Here is a 22757-nt window from a genome sequence, read left to right as displayed (position 1 = left end):
TCCCAGGGGATCCCTGGGTGGCGCAGCAGTTTGGCGCCTGCCCTTGGCCCAGGGCGCGATCCTGGAGACCCGGGATCGAATCCCACATCGGGCTCCCGGTGCATGGAGCCTGCTTCTCCCTCTGCCTGTGTCTCTGCCTCTCTCTCTCTCTCTCTCTCTCTCTGTGACTATCATAAATAAATTTAAAAAAAAATTAAAAAATAAATTAAAAAAAAAAAAAAAAAGAGTCCCAGGCCCCGGAGGCAGTCCTGTCTCTGGAGCTCTCTGCTTCGGCAGCTCCGCCCGTCCCCCACCTAGTTTCCCCGCCGCCGCCCTGCGGGCTTCAACTGGGTAAGACTTTCTCTTCCTCCGTGGGCTCGCTGAGTTCCGCTGGAGCACACCCCAGAGGGAAATGGCAGGTGTCTTACACACCCAGGCGTCAGGACCAGGGCTTTCTCTTGCCCCCACTCCTGAAGTTAATGCACCTCCAGGCAGAGCAAGGGAGGGACCCCAAGGCACGCAGCAAGAACAAAGGGGGGCATCGCTGCCAACGACGGCGTTACACGAGTGAGGGCAGGCCCTGCAGAGGAATGGGGCTCACGTACCAGAGAACACTCCCCCCCGTGGGATAGCCACCCTCCCGTTTGCGAGGAATCTGGAGGACTCGTGGATTTACACGGTGGTCAGAAATCGGCCTTGAACTATGCTTCAGAGGTGGAACTTCCACGGGGAGTTGGGTCACACTTTCCATACAGACCCGAACAGGTACAAACACGCGTGGCTTTGAAAACCACAGCGGCGGCCTCTGAACTGAAACTGTCAAACCGAGCATCACTTTGGCTGTGACAATAACCACACAGGACAGAGCGAGGGGTGCAGGGTCACCGGGGCCTGAGAAGCGGGTTTTAGCCCAGCTCCTGAGACCTTTTCGGAGTATGAGCTGCTCCACTTCAATTCCCCACCAGACAATACATTCTCCAAGGGCAGGGATGAAATCCTACTGGTTTCCACAAGCTGCCCCCCCCCTCCAGCCACCGCCTCCACCTCCAGCCCCGTGACACCCCTCCCAGGGCGCAACACAAGACTTGACAAGCATCTGCAAAAGGATGTGTTGGGTGAATTGTCTTAAAAACTAAAAATCAGCGTCATTGTTTATTTCATGGGGGGCGGGGGGCTTAGTAGAAAGAGAGAAAATGCATTTTTTCGTAGAGGAGCTATCTCAAACCATTAACTTTCCCGGCTGGTCCACGCACACTGTTGAGCTGTGGGTGCGAGAGTTTCATAATGCCTTCCAAAGACCCACAGCTCGGCTTAACTAACGGCGCCCGACCATGAAAGAGCTGATTTTAAATGTCAATAGTTGAGTAAAAACGACCAAGTCTGAAAATGGTTCAGAGGAGGGATGACCTCCGGGAAGTCTCTGAAGGAGACCGGTAAACCTTTAGAGAGGCTCGACTCTATCCAGTATCACTTCTAAGTCCCTTTATGCATGCGTGTCACACTGTACACCCGAGACTAACAGCTGTGACTGCAGGTGCTTTTTTGTCAAAGGCGGAGTGAGGAGAGAGAGGGGGAAGTCTCAGAAGCGGGCAGAGCTAGAAGGGAATCTGAGGGAGCCAGCAAACAAAAGACGCTGTTGGAACGTGTGTGTGGGAGGGAGGCTGGGGTAGGATGTGCTGTGAACTCTCAGATGGAGAAGGACTTGCACAGAATCCGAGAGACAGAGGGACCGGGATGGAGAACTTGCCCTCGTCAACAGCCAGTCACACACATACCCCAAGAAGCCAACCAAGGCAAACCAGCTGTTTGAAGGAAGCAAAGGGTACAAAGCATGCATCAGCCTCAAGCCCCAGAAAGGAAAATGTTCAACTTGCCCAAAGGCAATGGGCACTTTTTTTTTCCCCTCCAGAACTTCTATAGGAAGTGACCTTACCCCACTCTTGGCTTATATGGTTCAGGTGGGGCTAGCCCTCTCCCGGACCCCTCAATGAGCCCAGGACCCAGGCCTACCCAAATGCAACACTAGTTTCCTGGGCCACCAAGATGGGTCTAGGAACGGACAGGTGGCCCCACCCTGCCAAGCAGAAGCTTCTCTGGGATGTCGCTGGAGTCATGTGGAAGGGCCACACTCTTGCTCCTGAGGTTAATTTTGGGATGATGTAAACTCATTGTCCTTAGAAACAGCGTGGGGAAAGTGTGCCTGGAAATAAAGGTGACCCAGCAGAAAGACGGGCTGAGAGAAAGAAAAGCCAATCCTGATCACATGTTGGTTTGCCCTACAAGATCCAGGCATGTCAACGTACAGCTGTAGCCCCCAATTTCTTAATCACATATGGCAACAAATTCTTTTCTTGGCTTGTGATCGTTTGAATTGGGATCTTTTCATGTACAGTAACACTGTCCTGCTAACAGAAGGCCATTCAGCCTGTGAATGCCCATGATTAAATGTACATCTATAGGGCAAACGAAGTCCATAAGAAGAAGTCCAGAGGGAAGACCACCTAATATATTGAGGGACACACATAAAAGTTCTCAGTAGATGCTTATGGAGAGAAGCAAACATGAAGAGAAGGGACAGAAATCCATCAGGTTTCAAAATAGAGAAAGGAAACCTGTTCTAGGTTCTAAGGAAGAGAGAAAAAATTGGCTAGGATTTTTTTTAAGATTTTATGTATTTATTCATGAGAAATACAGGGAGAGGGAGAAGTGGGCTCCCTCTAGGGAGTCCAATGCAGGACTCGATCCCAGGATCCCAGGATCACGACATGAGCCAAAGGCAGATGCTCAATCCCTGAACCACCCAGGCATCCCACTTAGGATTTAATCTATATTCTATTGAAAGTGAATATTTGATGGTACATTTTTCAAATATAACATGGTAGCTGAGCAAGGAAGCATGTCAATGGTGCTCTGTTAAGGTTGGGGGGTGGGGAGTTCCTTAGAGCTTGGCCTGTGTCCTGCTCATCTGAGGACTCTCCACCTTCAATATTGAGCACATTGTTAATACCCACTTCAGGGCGGATCTTCCCTTCCTTTCTTAGAAAATAACTTCAACCTTCTTCCAAGTTCTTGTGTCCCTGAGCTGATTCTCCACCATCCATTCTTAATACGGGGATCATAACTCCTCCCTCGATGCTACAGTCCAGAGAACCCAGTCTTCTCCTTCATGATAGCCAATGCATTGTCAATGTCACTGGCTACTTCAGTTGAATTCCCAGGGAAGCTGAAAACCTTCAAACAGAAGTTACTCCCTTGTCCTCTCCTCCCCGAGGCATTCTCAGCAGATATACACTCTTTCACTTTAAACAGCAATGAAATTCTCTACCAGGTCAAATCAAACTTCCGACACCATAAATGATGTTTCAAATGACAGTCACTTATGCAATAAATTCACACCAGGACACATTCAGAAGGGGTTTTGTTGCTTTTTTTGTTTTTACTGAAGAGTATGAGATAAATACAATTTTTAGAGAATTAATTCTGAAAGATATTAATTCTTAAATATTTTTGGTTATTAAAAATGTTTCAAATATTTTATTTACTTATTTAAGAGAGAGAGAGAACACAAGCAGTGGGGATCAGAGGGAGAGGAAGGAGCAGACTCCTGGCTGAGCAGGGAGCCCCAACATGGGGCTTGATCCCCAAGGTCATGGCCAAAGCTGAAGGTGGTTATGCATAATCACCTGAGCGGAAGGCATTAACTAACAACGCTTGACCAACTGAGTCACCCATGTGCCCCTATTTTTAGTTATTAAGAGTCGTATAAACCTCCAGGAAAGCCTGTCAGATTGAACACGTTTCCTCCTGAAGTCCCACTAAAGGACAGTAAATAAATATTAGACATGTACACCAATTCACAGCACTAAAAGAACTAGAAGAGATTGCAGCCATAAATGTCTGAGAGCTGAAAAGCTACTGACCCCACAGACCAGCGACACCTGAACTCATCGGTGGGGGTTATTCAGAATGGCTCACACTGCCTCTAATGTGGAGGTGAGGGCATGGCAGAACTCAGGTGAATGGGCTGAAAGCCAGCCTGACAGGCCAGGACACCCTACCCTCCTTCATGTCCTGGAAGACTAGATGTTTCTTTTGTACAGTGAATGCAGCAGTACCTGTGTTGGCTGAGCAAGATGAGCATGGTTCCCATGCTAGCAACAGAGGGTTGAGGAGAAACATGCATACTGAATACCGAGGACCCCTCCTGCTTTTATATCACTGGCCGCCAGGCTCATGCACCATGCAGGATGCTAGAGGGGATCTCCCTCCAGAAACCAGGAGACTAAGAGGAGAGACCTACAGATATGAACAATTAGGAAGACCAGAGAAACCATTCATCACAGCCACCTTAGAGTGCCCTCAGGTTATAAAGTGCAGCCACTCTCATACACTGCCCTCAGCTTTCCAGTAACACACTCCAGAAGAATATTACCACATATAAGAAAATCTTTAATACAAAAGATAGAACAAAAATATATAGATCTTAGAAGCACCCATGAAACCATGAAATCACAACAGAAGAGATTTCTATTCTATTACAGTGTAGCTCAAAACAGTGGTTTAAACAACTGTAGAATCAGCAAAATTTTAATAAATGCTGCTTAAAGACTCAGAGGAGCCAAAGATAAGAAAATGTCTTGAGGAGCCAAAGATAAGAAAAAAGGAGAATATATCAAGGCCACACAGACACTCTTCTTCCTTCTTCCTCTGAAATGCATGTCAGTGCAGAAGCACTGCAGAAGACCTGAGAAGCCAGACAGAGGGTGGAGCTCAGGGCTTGTAGGAGTCTCAGAGATGACAAAACAAAGACAGGAGCTCAAGTTACCAAAGCAGCCAGGATTTTAGTGAAGAAGGTCTTGGAGGAAAAGGAGACTTGAAGCAAATTAATTCCAACATTCTTCTAAACTCAGAAGAAAAAAGGCAGAAACCAAAAGACTAAAAAGCAAAATGGCACGTCAGCAGTCTTACACGTTGGAAAAACAAAAGTTAGAGTTCAAGACCAGCCAAGAAAGGCCAGGCCCCGGCAAACACCCGAGGCTATGCTCTAAGAATAGGGGCACAGAGGAAAGAGATCAGATCTCAAAAGGACGAAAACCCTCTCCACTCAGCTCAGCCCCTTACTGGGTCAAGGGAGCTTCCCTTCCTCCAACTGCCAGCCAGAAAGAAACTGGATCCTTCCTGTAGGAAACTCACATAATCCAGAGGTTCCTGCATTTCTTCATAGACAGTATCTTGCATTTTTCTCTCTCTCTCGCAAATGAATGAGTCTTAAAAAAAAAAAAAAAGAATACAACTCAACACTCAAAAAAATAAATAATCCATTTCAAAAATGGACAGAAGATATAAATAGACATTTTTCCAAAGAAGACATCCAGATGAGCAACAGACACATGAAAAGATGTTCAACATCACTCATCATCAGGGAAATGCAAATCGAAACTGTAATGAGATATCACCTCACACCTGTCAGAGTGGCTAAATCAAAAATACAAGAAACAGCAGATATTGCAAGGATATGGAGAAAAATGAATCTTCTGGCACTGGTGGTGGGAATCCAAAACGGTGCAAGCACCATGGCAAACAATATGGAATTTCCTCAAAAAATGAAAAATAAAACTACCCTATGATCCAGCAATGGCACTACAGGGTATTTACCCAAAGCTATAGAAACACTACTTTAAAAACATACACTCACCCCTATTTACAGCATCATTTATAATAGCCAAATTATGGAAACAGCTCAAGTATCCATTGATTGAAGAATGGAGAAAAAAAAAAAAAGATGTGCCTGAGTAGCTCAACAGGTTGAGTGTCTGACTCAATTCCAACTCAGGTCATGATTTTTGGGTCATGAGATCAAGCCCTACATCAGGCTCCACACTCAGTGTGCAGTTTGCTTAAGATTCTCTCTTTTCCTCTGCTCCTCCCCCTTCAAATAAGAAATAAATAAATAAAACATTTTTAAAGATGTGGTATATAAATGGAATATTATTCAGCCAGAAAAAAATAATGAAATCTTGCCTTATGCAATGACATGGGTGGAGTGAGAGAGTATAATACTAAGCAAATTAAGTCACAGAAAGACAAATACCATATTATTTCACTCATACATAGAATTTGAAAAATGAAACAAATGAGCAAAGGGGGAAAAAAGAGAGAAACAAATCAAGAAATAGACTCTTTAACTAGAGAATACACTTACAGTTACCAAGGGGAGGTGGGTGGTAGGATGGATTAAATAGGTGATACAGATGAAGGGGAGCATTTGTGATGAACACCAGGTGATCTATGGAATTACTGAATCGGTATATTGTACACTTGAAACTAATATAAAACTATGTTAACTAACTGGAATTAAAGTAAAAACTTTAAAAAATGAAAAACAGACAAAAGCATAATTTGAAGTAGGCTCTAAAAGGTCAAGGATGAATATTTTAACTTCTAAGAAAATCACTAGAAAGATAATAAATGCATGTAAAATAGCTAACTTAGAAAGGAAATGGACTAATAAAAACTGTATTGTTATTATTGCTAATTCATATTGCCATTCATAAACCTCAGAAAGTCTTAGAAACTAGAAACATGCATAAAACATCTCTGAATTAGAGTTGAAAGTATGACTCAAATCAGGTTTCCAAATTCAAAACAATTATGATAAGAAAAATAACAAATGAAAAAGAGATGAAACAGGGGCACCTGGGTTGCTCAGTGGTGGAGCATCTGCCTTCGGCTCAGGTCGTGATCCCAGAATCCTACAATTGAGTCCAGCATCAGGCTACCTACAGGGAGCCTGCTTCTCCCTCTGCCTATGCTTCTGCCTCTCTCTCTGTGTCTCTCATGAATAAATAAATAATTTTTTTTTAAAGAGAGAGATAAAATAAATGGAATATAGGTAATAATATTGTAGATTTAAACCTAAAATAAAATATACAAACAATTACATTTAATGTAAATAAGCCAAACAATAAATATGAAAGTACCAAATTATCCAATTAAAGGAAAACAGATTAGTAGATTTTATTTATTTATTTATTTATTTATTATTTATTTATTTATTTATTTGATTTTTTTTTTTTTTAAGTAGGCTCCACCCTAGTGTAGTGCCCAACATGGGACTTGAGCTCATGACCCTAAGATCAAGACCTAAGGTGAGATCAAAAGTTGGACACCTAACTAACTGAGCCATTCAGGTGCCCCATTATTTATTTTTTAATAGATATTTTTAAGAACTAAATTATGGCTATATTAAAATATAGAAAATTTAAGAACACAGAGCTTTTGGAAGTAAAATAATTGAAAACAATATGTCTTCTGAATATTAACCAAAAAAAAAAAAAAAGCAGTACAGCTATACTAATAGCAAACAAATTAGACTTCAAGTCAAGAAGCATTAATAAAAATAAAGATGTTTCAAGATTATAAAACAGCCCACGTCCCAGATGATTTTATCATTTTATTTCATTTCATTTCATTTCATTTAGTTATATTTGAACAATATAGCTCCAAAAGCTGAAAAATAGAAATCCGCAAACAGACTAGGAGATTTTAATGATCCTCTCTTAGTAACTGATAGGAAAGTCAAACAGAAAGTAACACACATGGACTATTTAAAGAAATGTGGCCTAATCCACATATATTGAACATTATACTTAATAACCATAGGATCCACATGCATTTAGAATGTACAGAGAAGGGGTGCCTGGATAGCTCAATCGATTAAGTGTCCAACTCTTGATTTCGGCTCAGGTCATAATCTCAGAGTTGCAAGATCAAGTTTCATGTTGAGCTCACACTGGGCATGGGGCTTACTTGGGATTCTCTCTGTCTACCTCTGCCCCTCCTCTGCTTGCATTCAAGAAAGAAAGAAAAGAAGAAAGAAAGAAAAGAAAGAAAAGAAAAGAAAAGAAAAGAAAAGAAAAGAAAAAAGAAAAAAGAAAAGAAAAGAAAAGAAAAGAAAAGAAAGAAAGAAAGAAAGAAAAGAAAAGAAAAGAAAAGAAAAGAAAAGAAAAGAAAAGAAAAGAAAAGAGAAAGAAAAGAGAAAGAAAAGAAAAGAAAGAGGGACAGTGGTTGAGCATCTGCCTTCAGCTCAGGGCATGATCCTAGGGTCCTGGGATGTAGTCCCACATCTGGTTCCCTGCATGGAACCTGCTTCTCCCTCTGCCTGTGTCCCTGCCTCTCTCTCTCATGAATAAATAAAATATTTTAAAAAAAGAACGCACCGAGAACATTTACCAAAATTGATTATATGATGAGTCATAAAGTAGGACACAATAAATACCAAGGGACTAAATGATAGAGAAGCTGTTCTTTGACTGTAGTGAAATTAGCCTGGACATCATTAACAAGCAGATAATTAAACAAATTCCCAAATGTTTCAGATTAAGCAATTCTTTTCTATATGACCCATAGATCAAAGAAAAAACTTACAACAGAAATTAGAAAATATTTTGAACCTAATGATAACAAAAATAGAATACTTGAGAACTAAAATGTAAAATGCAACTGAAGTCACAGTGAAATCTAGTGCCTCAAAGTTATATATGTGATAAAAGAAGAAAGCTGAAAAATCAGTGATCTATGTATTTTCCAAAAAAAGTAAAAGTTTAAATGACAGAAAAGTAAACACAAATGTATCAGAAAGAAAAAAATAATAAAAATAAGAGCACAATCGAGGCACCTCGGTAGCCCTGTCAGTTAAGCATCTGCCTTCAGCTCAGGTCATGATCCCAAGAATGTGGCACCAAGCCCTGTGGGAGGTCTGCTTTTCCCTCTCCTTTTATCCCTCCCCCCACTTGTGCTCTCTCTCTCTCAAATAAATAAAACCTTTCTAAAAAAAAAGTAAGAGTCCAATGAAATAAAATAATTTCATAATAGAAAAAAAATCACAAAAGCCAAGACTTTACTTTTTGAAAAGACCAATAAACTGAAGAACCCTGGAAATTTTCATCAAAATTAAGAGAGAAAAAAGTAATTTGTATCAGGAATGAAAAGATAGACGTCACTTAGATCTTAGAGACATTAAAAAAATTTTGAAAAGAGGATGTTATAAACAATTTCATGCCATTAAATTAGAAAAAACTATTTCTGTGGGCTAATTCCCTCAACACACATACACAAACAAATAATCCAATTTTAAAACAGGCAGAGGACACGAGTAGATACTTTTCCATAGAAGACATACATGTGGCCATATCATGTGGCCAACAGACATATGAAAAGATGTTCTATGTCACTCATCAACAGGGAAATGCAAATCAAAACCACAATGAATTATCACCTCACACCTGTCACAATGGTTAAAATAAAAAACACAAGAAATATGTGCTGGCAAGGATGTGGAGAAAAAAGAACCCTCATGCACCATTGGTAGGAATGTAAGTTCATGCAGTCACTGTGGAAAACAGTATAGAGGTTCCTCAAAAAATTATAAATACAAATACCTCACAATCTGGCAATTTTACTGTTGGGGATTTACCCAAAAGAGACAAAAACCCTAATTCAAAAGGATATATGCACCTCCATGCTTATTGCAGCATTATTTACAATATTCAAAATATGGAAGCAACCCAAGTACCCATTGATAGACAGATGGATAAAGAAGATGTTACACACACACACACACACACACACACACACAGAGGAATATTATGTGGCCATAAAAAAGAATGAAATCTTGTCATTTGCAACAACATAGAACCCGGAGGGTAAGTGAATCAATTGGACAAAGACAAACGCTATATGATTTCACTTACACGTGGGGAAAAAAAAATAAAGAAATTAGAAACAGACCCATAAATACAGAGAACAAACTGAGGTTGCCAGAGGGGAGAGGGCTTGGGGGATGGGCAAGTGGGAGGTCCAGGCTCCTAGTCACAGAACAAGTAAGTCACAGGGGTGAAAGGTACAGAGGAAACACCGTTAATGGTATTGCAGTATCACCATGCAGAGACGGATGGTAGCTACCCTTGTAGTGAGCATAGCACGATGGGTAGACTTGTCAGATCAGTATGTTGTACACCTAAAATTAACGTTAACATTGTGTGTCAACCATACTTCAATAAGAAATGAAATAAAATTTAAAAATGGACTAATCCCTTAAAAGACACAAATTACCAAAACTGATTACAGAAGAAATTTAAAAAGTCAACTATTACAACGCATTTTAACAATTCATAATTTAAATCCTTCCCCGAAAGAAAACTGCAGACCCAGATAACTTCCCCAGTTTACTTTTTCCTACTACTTAAGGAAGAAATAACACCAATCTTATCTTACAGAGGATTTTTTTTAAAAAAAGGAAACAGGAAGCTAACTCTTTTTGATGAGGCCAACATAACCTGGATTCTAAAAACCTAGTAAGGAGTTTGCAAGAAAGAAAAATTACAGGCCAGTAATTCTGATGTGCAAAATAACAAGGTATTACGGAATCAAATCCAGCAGTTTACAATAGTGATAATATATAATGATAATATATAACAGTGAAGCTAGGTTTATTCCAGAGACGCCAGATTGAGTTAAGATTTAAAAATGAGCAAAGAAATCCTCCATATTAACAGAATAAAGGATGAATCTGCTGTCCTGGGTGAACTTTACCACCCCTCCATCAGAGATGGAGATAGGGAAATCTGCAAGATCCAGACTAGAACACCACCAACGCGATGGTGTTGAGGTAAGGCCATCGTTACCTCACCACCACCGTCAATTAACTGGGGATAATGGGCGTCTCTAGACGACTCCATCCAACAACAGCACAAGACACACATTCTTCACAAGCTCGCATGAACACTCACCCAGAGAGACCATGGTCTGGGCCGGAAGATACACCTTTACAGACTTAACAGATAATGGAGAAAAGGAAATGATTATTAGCACAGAGTGCTGCGACACTTCTACAGTTAAACACATTTGAAAACCACCGTCCCATAGCAATCATTAGTAGCTGTTGGGGCACCCGGGTGGTTCAGTCTGTCACGCGTCTAACTTTGGTTCAGGTCCTGATCTCAGGGTTCTGGGATAGAGCCCGACATCGAGCTCCACACCCAGCGCAGACTCTGCTTCTCCCTCTGCCTCTGCCCCTCCCTCTGCTCACATTCTCTCAGCCTCTCTACCAAATAAATGAAATCATTAAAAAAAAAAGAAATTATTAATAGCTGTTGAATAACCCCATTATGATTCCTTCTCCTAGCATTTTTATCTCCACCAGAAATCATCATCTCTATTTGTTTTTTTTTTAAGATTTTATTTATTTATTCATGAGAGACACACAGAGAGAGAGAGAGAGAGAGAGGCAGAGACAGAGGGAGAAGCAGGTTCCCCACAAGAAGCCTAATGCGGAACTCGATCCCGGGATCAGGACCCAAGCCGAAGGCAGACGCTCAACTGCTGAGCCATCCAGGCATCCCATCATCTCTATTTGATTACACAGAAGCTCTGCCCACCTTCCTACACCACGACTCAATTGCTTTTTAAAGAATTTTAATTGATCGAACATGAAATCTGCAGTCGGAAGGCGAGGAGGAAGTCACGCAGCCTCTCCAAATTTAAGATTCCTCATCAGTAAAAGAGAAATGCCCGTGTCTGACCCATTACATTTTACAAGCAAACTATGAAGCACTGTGAAAAAGAAAAAAATCATTTTACCCTTCCAAAACTTAAATGGAGCAATTAATGGTGAAAGATACTGGGTTTCATCCAGAATGTAATCTCCTTAATAAAGATTATTTTATCTATTTTACATATGGCAATGAAGTGGTACATCCTCAGACTGAAAACTGGACACGTAAAGATGATATGAATGAACATGAGTCAGTGAAGCCAGTAATGATGCCGCTACGTCATTTAGGCCCCCGAATCATCTCTCCCTGTAAAACAAAGCCATTCTCCCCAGCTCCACCTCTTAATGCCTTTAACTTCTTTTCCTTCACTGTGTAGGGAGACTGCAGCACACAGAGGCCCTAATACAGCAGGACCCCGAGACCTAGAGGCCAGGCTTCAGATCTAGACCAGTCTGGTCGGAACCCCTACTCCATCCACTCCATTGCATGATCTCAGGGAAGCTATCCATTTCCATGAAGCTCATTGATAAAAGCGAGGACTTCGAAAACTCATCTCACAGAATATTTGTAAAAGTTATTCCGATCAGAAGGCATATGATAAGCTTTGCTCGGTGCCTGGCAAATGGTACGCACGTTATAAAAGGCATCCATTTATCATGATCATCATCATCACCATCATAAGTATGATTATTTCATGACAGACCTAGAGTTTTAGGAGATAAAACAGTTCACATGAGGGAGATTTTACTGAATTGGAAAATGGTTTTCGAGGACGATCCAAATGCAGTTTCTGCATTTCCAGCAAAGCTTTGATATAAACTGATCTGAGCAGCAGTTTTTCATAGGTTTTCTAAGTGATTCATAACTGTTCATAACTACTTGGCGAGCAATGTAGGGTAAGGGGGTACCATATCCACTTAATTTTCGGATGCCTGAATATAATCTCCTGACGCATTTACCAGATCCTGGGGAAGTGGGCTTCCATGGTAGGTACCATAGCTTGTCCATCCAACAACTTTTCCTTTTTTCTGAGAACAACTTTCCCTCCATTCCATCTTGTCCTGCTGGGTTATTCACCATCGCACCCACTCTCCCACCGCAGGAACATGGTGCAGCCTGGTCAACCCAGGAACTCCCTCTCCCGGGCAAAGATGAGCCCATGACCTCAGCAGGGCCGATGAGAATCTTTCTCAAATTGGTCACATGGCCTCTGGGAGAAAGAGTGGCTTTCTCTTCATTTTGGAGCAAGTTTGGGGTTCCCAGTGGCCAGTAGTCATCCTTCACATCATGAAGAGGAAACATGCCTAAGGGTGGAGCCAACATATGACAGAGCCAAAGCGAGGAGAGAAAGAGACAGAGGCCCAGTGGTGCTGTGTGATTCCCTAGAGTAAGTCACAACTAAAACTCATCACACATATTCCCTTAACCCATACTTAGTTTCAGGAGCAAATACATTACCTTTTCTACTTAAGCTACTTGAGCTTCTCTCACCTCTATCCAAAGGGGTGAATGAATATATTCACTGAATCAAACATTTTCCAGAAGGTTCACTGCCTCTCAAAAGACTTCCATTCTTCTAATCTATGTAGTTGCACCTCCCCTACCGCCATAAAAATTTTTTTTTCGCCATAAAAATTTTGATCAAAATGTTTGGAAGAAGATCTATACAAAAATAAGTCTAGAGTCTCTCATTGTGAGTTTTTGGGGGTTTCTTTTCCTTCAAGTTAGGGTCATTCTTCATTTTTTTTTAAGATTTTTTTTTTCTTATTCATGAGAGGCACAGAGAGAGAGGCAGAGACAGAGGCAGCGGGAGGAGCAGGCTCCCTATGGGGAAGCCCAAAGTGGGACTCGATCCTGGGACCCTGGGGTCAACCTGAGCCAAAGACAGAAGCTCAAACACTGAGCCACCCGGGTGTCCCAAGTTAGGGTCATTCTCATGGTGGCATAATTTTGTATCTCTTTACATAGAGACTTATTGTTTTTTTTACTGTGCATAACATACAACACTACAGAAAGACTCAGCATTAAATTGCAATAACAAACCTAAAATTTTCAAGTGGATTACTATTTAAAAATCATTCAAACACAGCAGAAGTAATATCACATTTTCAATAAGCCTTCAAATTCATTTCTGAATATGTGTGACAAACGCATGCAGATGCAGGAAGAGCTCTTTTCCACTCCCTGAAATTTTGTCCTCAAAAAAAAAAAAAAAAGCCATTCCCAGTAGATCTCACTGCCATTCTATTACTGGGGAATTAGGACTCCCAGAAAACAAATCAAAACACTGAATTGGACTCTGATTCAGTTTAAGCTACAGCTCAAAGCAGACCGGTACCTGAGACGCATAACTGATCTCGATCTGCCAATTTCACTGTCTTCGCCACTCTTTGTGCGCATCGTGAAAGTATTTCGTTATTAGAAATGCGGCCCCTTATTATGGTAAAAATAACTGAACAACACGGAAACTTACAGGGTAAAAGTACAACTCTCCACCCATGAGCATTTCATCCCCACCCCAACCACTGGATTCACATCCGCTTCCCCGAGCACCTTTCTTTTCATCCAGTCACGCAGGTGCTCATCACCTACAACAAAAAGATTCTGTTCAGAAGGAGCCTCTCATTGAATAGACATAAAGGAAGTGGAAAACCAGAGGAAAACTCAGTTGTCCACCTCCACGCGAGCTATGCAACGATCGCTAAGGGACCGATGTCAGGAAGAATGAGTGTAGAGGGATTTTGCCATCAGACGGCTTTGCAGCATCCTTTGGGCCGGGTTGCTGTGACAGGAACAGGTGTCGTGTTTAGAAACAGGGAGTGGATGGTTGCTCAGTCTCCAGGGGAAAAACCCAAAGTGTCAGTTCAGCGTTGGTAGCGAAGTCCCAGAGGCGAAGTCCCAGAGGCGCCCTTGGTGATGCAGAGCTAGAGGGACAGTCAGAAAGGCCTAGATTAGTGTGACCGTCGACGGCCCCCAGCAAGGTGAGCAGACTGTGCCCCGACTGGGAGCAAGGGCAGGCAGGAGTCGGGGACACATGCAGGTGAGCCACGGGGTTAGAAAAACGTTACGAAGCGGTGGCAGCAGAGAACAATCTGCAGGAGGCATCTGCTGAAGGAAGAGGTTCCAGCTCGTTGGAACCTCGCTTCCTGAACGCCGGGAGGAGTCCCAGGAAAACAGGAGCCCGCGCCTTGCTGCGTGTGCACGGAGGAAGTGGGCCCCGGGTGGCCACGGGGACAGCCGCTCACGGCGCGCCGGGAACCGACGTCGTCTTCCCTCTCTGCAGGCGGGCCCTGCAAAAGGAAGCGGGGGCCACCATGTCGGGGTTTCCCGTGCTCTGTCTGTGGCAGGTCTGTGTGTCTTGACAAGAGACGGAGCCCTGGTGCCCCTTGCTCGGACCCCGAGCGTGACAGTATTCACACGTGCACCTGTCTGCATAACGCAGCGTCAACTAACCCAAGCAGAAGAGCTCGGGGACACCCCGCGTGTCACAGAATTTCAACGTGACACACTTAAAAATAGGTCTCAGCATCCCAAGAGCCAAAAGCAGTGCATCTTGGCCGCTTTTGCCGAAGTGTGCCACCCACCAGGGAGAAGTGCATCCGATGGTCTACGAAGGGGCCCCCGGCTGGCGGCGAGACCCGAGGGTTCGCGGTAGATGAGGGCCTACACGCCGGTTACCCCCAAAGGAACCTTAGTTTCTTCCCCTTGATGCACCAAAGACATTATCTGGTGATTCATTTCAAGAAAATAAAGGTAGCGGCAGAGATGGCTCATCAAATTACAAGAAATTTCTCACGAGCCCACCCACCACCCTGATCCCGTGCCCCGTGTCGTCGCGGCTCCCGAAAGCAAACAGACGCCTAATTATTTTCTAGGCACCTCTGCAGCGGCGACCGTTTCTTTTTTTTTTTTTTTTTTTTTTTTTATGATAGTCACAGAGAGAGAGAGAGAGAGAGAGGCAGAGACACAGGCAGAGGGAGAAGCAGGCTCCATGCACCGGGAGCCCAATGTGGGATTCGATCCCGGGTCTCCAGGATCGCGCCCTGGGCCAAAGGCAGGCGCCAAACTGTTGTGCCACCCAGGGATCCCGCGACCGTTTCTTTTATGCTTATTTTTGGGCTCCTTTATCAGTGAAGCTTGCCTGCTTAGTTGTTCGCCTCACAAGTCCGATGACCGAAACGGTCTCCCTCCTTTCCCCAAACGTTCCTTGTTTTATTTATTTTCCTAACTTTTGCACAGACAACCGCAGCACGCGATGCATTTCCTGACTGAAGAACGTCACTGATGAGCCTGGAGAGAGACGCTGCAATGCGGCACAGGTTAACCAAACAGCTGAAAAATCAGTGATCTAGGGATCCCTGGGTGGCGCAGCAGGTTTGGCGCCTGCCTTTGGCCCAGGGCGCGATCCTAGAGACCCGGGATCGAATCCCACATCGGGCTCCCGGTGCATGGAGCCTGCTTCTCCCTCTGCCTATGTCTCTGCCTCTCTCTCTCTGTGACTATCATAAATAAATTAAAATTAAAAAAAATAAAATATTTAAAAAAAACAATCAGTGATCTATGTCACTGATCTATGTCACAGCCGGGAGCATCGCTGTTCCCAGCAGGACATACTTTTAAGCTAATCTCGGGCCTTAAAGATGCACCCTCCTCTCGGTCCATCTCGCTCTCAGGGAACCCAAGGCTGCACAGAGGAAAACACGAAGTGACCGAGAGCTGGATCTACGAGGACCCGTTAGTACCCGAGCTGACGACGCATAACTAGGTTCCTACACCTCCTTTACAATCAGATGAGGGTTACCCAATTTCAAATTCGTTGTGTATCTGTAAAATACCTTTACCAATATAAAGACCATGAAGATGCATTTTCTGTGTTAGCTATTGCTTATTATTTTAGGTGCCAGCCAGCTTTCCTGGAACCTGTGCTGGGGCCTGAGCTACCAAAAATGAAAGAGGCAGCCTGTGCCTGACGTGAAGTGGATTCAGGAGGCCTGCATGGCTCAAAATGCAGCCGGGCCTGGCTGAGCGCCCGGACTCTGGCACTAGAGCCTCGGCTCCCACGGGCCCACAGCCCTGGTGTGGAGCCCAAACCACCTGTGTTCAGCTCTTACCTCTGTCTTGAATTAGTCGCTCCACCTTCCCCAAGGCACGTGATGCTCCGGAACCAACTTTTCTCACTGGTGAAACTGGAGACTGTAGTATCTGCCAGGGAGGGCTCTGAAGGTCACGAAAGACAAGGTGAGCGGAGGTCACTGTGTGAGACCACATTTTCCTAAGCATCAGCACACCCGAGGTGGGGCGGTGAGGATGGAGATTTGGCTGGTGGCAGAGGTTTTGATGCAAGAGGAAGATGGGAAGACCAGGAGACGGAGAGCCGGGTCTCGATGTGCACTGGTCCACCAGGCCCGCCCTCCTGCCCTCCATGGTGACCAACCACGGAGACCCTGACAGATCATCTCAAGCTCCTCCAGGCGTGCGGCACTATCCCAGAGACCCGGGTAGGGTCATCAAGGCCGGAGCGCCCACCTGGAGGGAGGAGCAGGCTGGCGACACTCCACCAGGGGCAAGCAGACCACTGTGAGCACATCCGCGCTCACCCGGGGACGACGGAGGGGCTCCCGCTTCTGCTCCTCTGTGTGCACAGGTGAGGCCGACGAGTCACAGCAGGTAGATATTAAAAATAATTATGTCACGTGCATGCACCCCCAGCAGGGCGTGGAGGCGCTGAAGTCGCAATTATATAGAGGATCTCGATGCCCCGGTTAGAGTTTATGAATCCTTCCCATCCCTGCAGAAGAGTGTTCCACGCGGCCCGGGGCGAGCACTTTGCAAGCGCAGGTAACGCAGGGGCCCTCATCCCTTGCATAGGGTCAGCATCCACCCGAGCTGTGAGCACGGCCACCCCGGGTCTGGGATGGCTCCAGCCCTGTGCACTGCAGGGGCCGCAACACACACACGCTCCGCGTTCTCGGCCAGTGTCGACAAGAGGGAGCTGTAAGAAGGAGGATTGGGACGTAATGTGCTGCTGCGTCCAGACCCGTGAGCACAAACCCAAAACTACTCAGCCTAACTCCACACCTTCTAATGTCGGGGCTCAGAAAGCCTGGTCGCGACGCCCGAGAGATGCTCCGTCACTGGGAAAACTTACAGTCTGTGTTCAGAGCACTTGTCGCAAGCAAAGGCCATTGTCTTAGCCCTGACATCACGGTACCTTCTCTCCCACAGCTATCCAGCGTGCTCCGTAATGATTCTCATCATTTCCCCCCAAAGTGCATTTAGTGGGATTCTGTTCCCAGGATCTGTAAATCAAGTTGGCACGATCTGCGTGGTAGCAAAGGCCTTTCCGCGATCACTCAAAGAACCCCGGGCAAATAGGCCACATGAGTATATACGAAGATAATAAAACCAGCTGGGCCCCATTTAGCCCCTGCCACTTCTAAGTTGTCATTCTTCATTGTTTTGGGCTTCCTGCGCCCAACTTTTATAAGTTAATGCAGGTTCCGAGGATGATTTCACATCTAGGGACCGGGAGCGCGCACCAGAGGATGCGCTAAAATGGATGGGAAATTAGACAAAACATTTACTATAAGGAAAAATCTGTTCCACTGTCGTTCAGCATCGCATTTATCAGCAGCACTTCTATCTCCAGAAGGAAATTCTTTGAGATATTCAACAGTTTGATACCACACAAGGGAATATTTCATTTTATTTGTCAGCATGGAGTATGTGGTCAAGCACCAGGTTCAGCTGGGAGTGAGCAGATACCATCTGGCCACAGAAACACCAGACTAATAAAATAAAGGTTTTTTGTTTTTTTTTTTTTTTTTTCCTAAATAAGAACAGCCAAACCCATGAAGGCAGAAAATAAATACATAGCTAACAATTCCATAATGAAAACATGTGAGCAAACAAACTTTAGTAGAGACAGATTTAAAACTGTTCATTCTGAAGCTACCTTTTTTTTTTTTTTTTTAAGATTTATTTATTTGGGAGAGGGCACAGAGAGGCAGACAAGCGGATTCCCCACCACACGGGGAGCCCGACGTGGGGCTCGATCCCAGGGCCCCGAGTTCATGATTGAGCCGAAATCAAGAGTCGGGCACGCAACCCACTGAGCCCCGCAGGCGCCCCTGAAGCCACCTGTTTTCATATTCAAACTCTTCGCTGTCGCTTCCCTTACACCTCACCTTCCTTCCGTTAGATATTCAGGAGTCACAGCCCACGTGCATCAGTCGGGGTCCACACTGCGGAGGACACCCCTTTACTGTCTCTACCTGTTCAAATACTAGTGTCATCATGAAACACCTGCACGGACACGCTCGGAATAACGTCCGGCCCCTTCTCTGGGCACCTCGTGGCCCAGTCAAATTGACACATAAAATTGTTCTGGAAGCACGTCGAGCATCCCGGGAACACAGCCACGGGCTGCAGGTCCCAGCACCACACAAAGAACCACAGGGACGGACAGCCCTGCGCCCGTGCCCACAGCTGCCTCCTGCAAGGAGGGCGACGTGCACACGTGCCTGGCTCACGACAGGCCCAGCTGTCGCCGGGAGGTGCGATGTGCTAAGATCTTCCCCCTAGACACCGAAAGTTACCAGGAACACTCTTGGGGGCCGTCCTGCTCCAGAGTCCTTATTCCCACCAACGTGGGTTTATTGTGGTAAAATACACCTTACTATCATGCATGAAACTCAGCAGCTCACCCGTCGTTCACCGGGCAATCCCGTGATGTGAAGTGCACTCCGCACCTTGTTCGCACCACCCACGTGTGCAACTGTTTTCATCTTGCGACCCTGCAACTCCATACCATTCAAGACCAACCCCCTCCCGCTCCCCCAGGCCCTGGCAACAACCATCCTCCTCTCTGTCCCGGTGAATTTGTCTACCCTTGGAAGCGGAATCATAAAAGGGGTCATATTTCTCATTATATAATGTCCTCAAGGTTCGCCCGTGTTGGAACAGGGGTCGAAATGTCCTTCCTTTTAAGGCTGAATAATATTCCCTCCGATGCATATGGCACATTTCGTTTATCCGTTCGTCCATTGACATGCGTAGTTATGCTGTCACAAACACGAGTAGATAGGAGACCTTTTTTGACTTTAAACTTTTAAAACTTGACAATATGGTAAGGCAAGCTCATTTGGAAGACAGCACCCAGCAGGGACTCAGAGGATGAGCTGTGAGGTGTGACCAGAATGGATCTCAGCTCGCACACCTACTAGCTGTGGGACCTCAGGCTGGTTACTGAACTCTCTGAGCCCTCGTTGACAAATCTAATGTACGATTCACAATCATGTCTATTTCCTAGGGCCGCTGTAGGGATCCAGCAATGCAGACAAAGTGCTCAGCACAGGTCTTTGCACTAATAAGCATTGGATCAACAGTAACTGTTATTTTTCAATTATTGAGGTTTGTTGTTGTTTGTTGTTTATTTGAGAGACAGCTCAAGTATGGGGGGGGAAGGGCAGAGGGAAGGGAGAAGCAGACTCCCCACTGAGCAGAGAGCCTGACGTGGGACTCGATCCCAGGACCCTGAGATCCTGACCTGAGCCGAAGGCAGATGCTTCACTCACTGAGCCACCCAGGCACCCCTGTTATTTTTAACATAGGAAAATCAGGGGGTACAAGCGAGCTAATGGGAGAACATAAAAATTACCCTTTATCCTGAACATAATTCTCATTCCGCATCTGTCTGAGGCAGACTGAGCCGCTGTCACACATACCACAGGCTGGGTGGCTTAAACAACATTCACCCTCCACATCTCCAAAGGCGGGACATCCAAGATCGCGGTGTCAGAAGATGCAGTGTGTGCAGAGAGCCCCTTCCCGAATCCTGCACGGCCACTCATGTACAGGCAGTGCCAGCTCTAAGAGCCTGCGGGTCCGAGTGCTGACGCTAAGAGCAAAGCCATGTTCAGAGCCACACACAGACACACACACACACACACACACACAAGCACACAAATGCACACATGCACACACACTTACATAGTAAAAAGAAGTCTGCCCAAGGAGGTCGGAGCGGAGCAGCAACACCAAGCCTCCTCTATAAGCTCCGGTCATGTCAATGAAATGGACTCAAGGGAATAACTGCAAAACAAAACAAAACAAAATAACAACAAAAACAACTGCTTGCAAAGAACACTGTCTGTGTGCAAGCCCAGCCATGGGTTTGTATACCCCTTTTTCAAGAAATCCTCCAGGACACCTGCTGTTTGTGATTTGCATGTGTGGCTGTCTCTCGCCCCATTTGGAGGAGTGTTCATTTCCCTGGTCGTCACCGAATTTCTTTTTATACATTTTTCATGATGCACTCTACCAACTGCAACAGTAGAAAGCAGACAAATGCCCCTCTTTCCTAGATTTCTAGGAGTTGGAAGAAGACTGACTGTACTACAGTAGGTTCTTCATGCCCTGGCCCTGGGTCTCTATTGGCACACGTGTACATCCGAGGCAGCCCAGCTGGAAGGAAGGGACAAGCTCTACGCACATGATCTCCATCTTCCCATCTAGCTAATGCCAGCGGCCCATGCATTACCACCACGACAGAGGAGAGTGGAGAGCTACGTAAAGGGGCAGCCTCAATGCGTCATGTCAACAGTGCCACCTGACCCACTCCTCACAGATCTGGGCCTACCGCAGGCACTGTGCTCAATAGCGTAGAAGGACTGGAAAGAGGAACACTTATGTCTGGAGGCTTATTTCAATAGCATCCCATGCTAGTGAGAGAGATGTGGCCAAGAATCAGTATCACCTGTGGTCCTTGGGTTCCTGGTGAGCTCACTAAAGCCTGAAGTCCCACAAGGTACCCGGCATGGTAGGCACGGTCATGACGATGGTGGCAAGAGGAACTGTGTTGGCACTGAAGAGCAGGGGAAGCACAGGGTGACAAAGAACATTCTGGGCAAGTGGAACACATACAAATGCAGAAATGAGCCCAACTCCCCCACAGGACAAGGAAGAGAGTCACCTGACAAGCGAAACTACACAGCATAGCAAAAATGTCACTAGATTGAGAGAAAGCAAGGTGAGGTGTGGAGGACATTCCTGTTTTTAGTATTTAAGTCCCCCACCCTGGGAGCTCCCTCAGTCCAGACTCGAACACCAGCCAGAGGACATGGTTAGTTCATGTTATGGACTAGATGTACACGTTCCTCCAAAATTCATTCCCAATATGATAGGTGAAGGTGGGGCCTCTGGGAGGGAACCTTCCTGATGAGATTGTGCCCTTATAAGAGGATACAGAGTGGCCTTGCTTCCCCGCCTCTCTCCCCACCACCTGAGCACTCAGCTGTCCTGATGGCAGGACGAGGATCCCCAGCAGAACGTGACCCGCTGGCAACATGATCTGAGCCTTCCAGCCTCCAAAGCTGTGAGAAGGAAATGGCCGTGTTGAAGCCACCTGCCCACAGGCATCTGTCACAGCAGCCCGAACACACTAAGCTAGTGAGTCTCCTTAACAGAAACAGCACAAAAGACTTATGGGTTAATATAGGAAACACCCTTAGGAAAGCGCGAAGCACGTGGTAGGGTTTGAGGGACCACACGCTGCAGGGATTACAAGCATAGGTTCTGGGCTGTCCTGCCTCTGCCACCTGCTAGCTGTGGGAACTCAGGCAATGACTTAACCTCTCTGTGCCTCGTTTTCTTTCCTTCATTCCTTTTCCATAGATTTTCTTAAGACTTTATTTTGTATTTGTCTTTTTAAATAATCTCTCCATCGAAAGATGAATGGATAAAGAAGCTGTGGTCTCTGTATACAATAGAACATTCCTCAGCTATTAGAAACGACAAATACCCACCTTTTGCTTCAACATGGATGGAACTGGAGGGTATTATGCTGAGTGAAGTAAGTCAATCGGAGAAGGACAAACATTATATGGTCTCATTCATTTGGGGAATATAAAAAATAGTGAAAAGGAATAAAGGGGAAAGGAGAAAAAAGAGTGGGAAATATCAGAAAGGGAGACAGAACATGAAGACTCCTAACTCTGGGAAATGAACTAGGGGTGGTGGAAGGGGAGGAGGGTGGGGGGTGGGGATGACTGGGTGACGGGCACTTGACGGGATGAGCACTGGGTGTTATTCTGTATGTTGGCAAATTGAACACCAATAAAAAATAAATTTATTATTTAAAAAAATTAAATAATCTCTCCAACCAACGTGGGGCTCAAACTGTCAATCCTGAGATCAAGAGTCACATGCTCTACTGATTGAACC

The sequence above is a fragment of the Canis lupus genome, chromosome 16 (assembly GCF_011100685.1).
Source record: "Canis lupus familiaris isolate Mischka breed German Shepherd chromosome 16, alternate assembly UU_Cfam_GSD_1.0, whole genome shotgun sequence".
Classification (NCBI taxonomy): Eukaryota; Metazoa; Chordata; class Mammalia; order Carnivora; family Canidae; genus Canis; species Canis lupus.
This window is presented reverse-complemented; position numbering follows the sequence as displayed.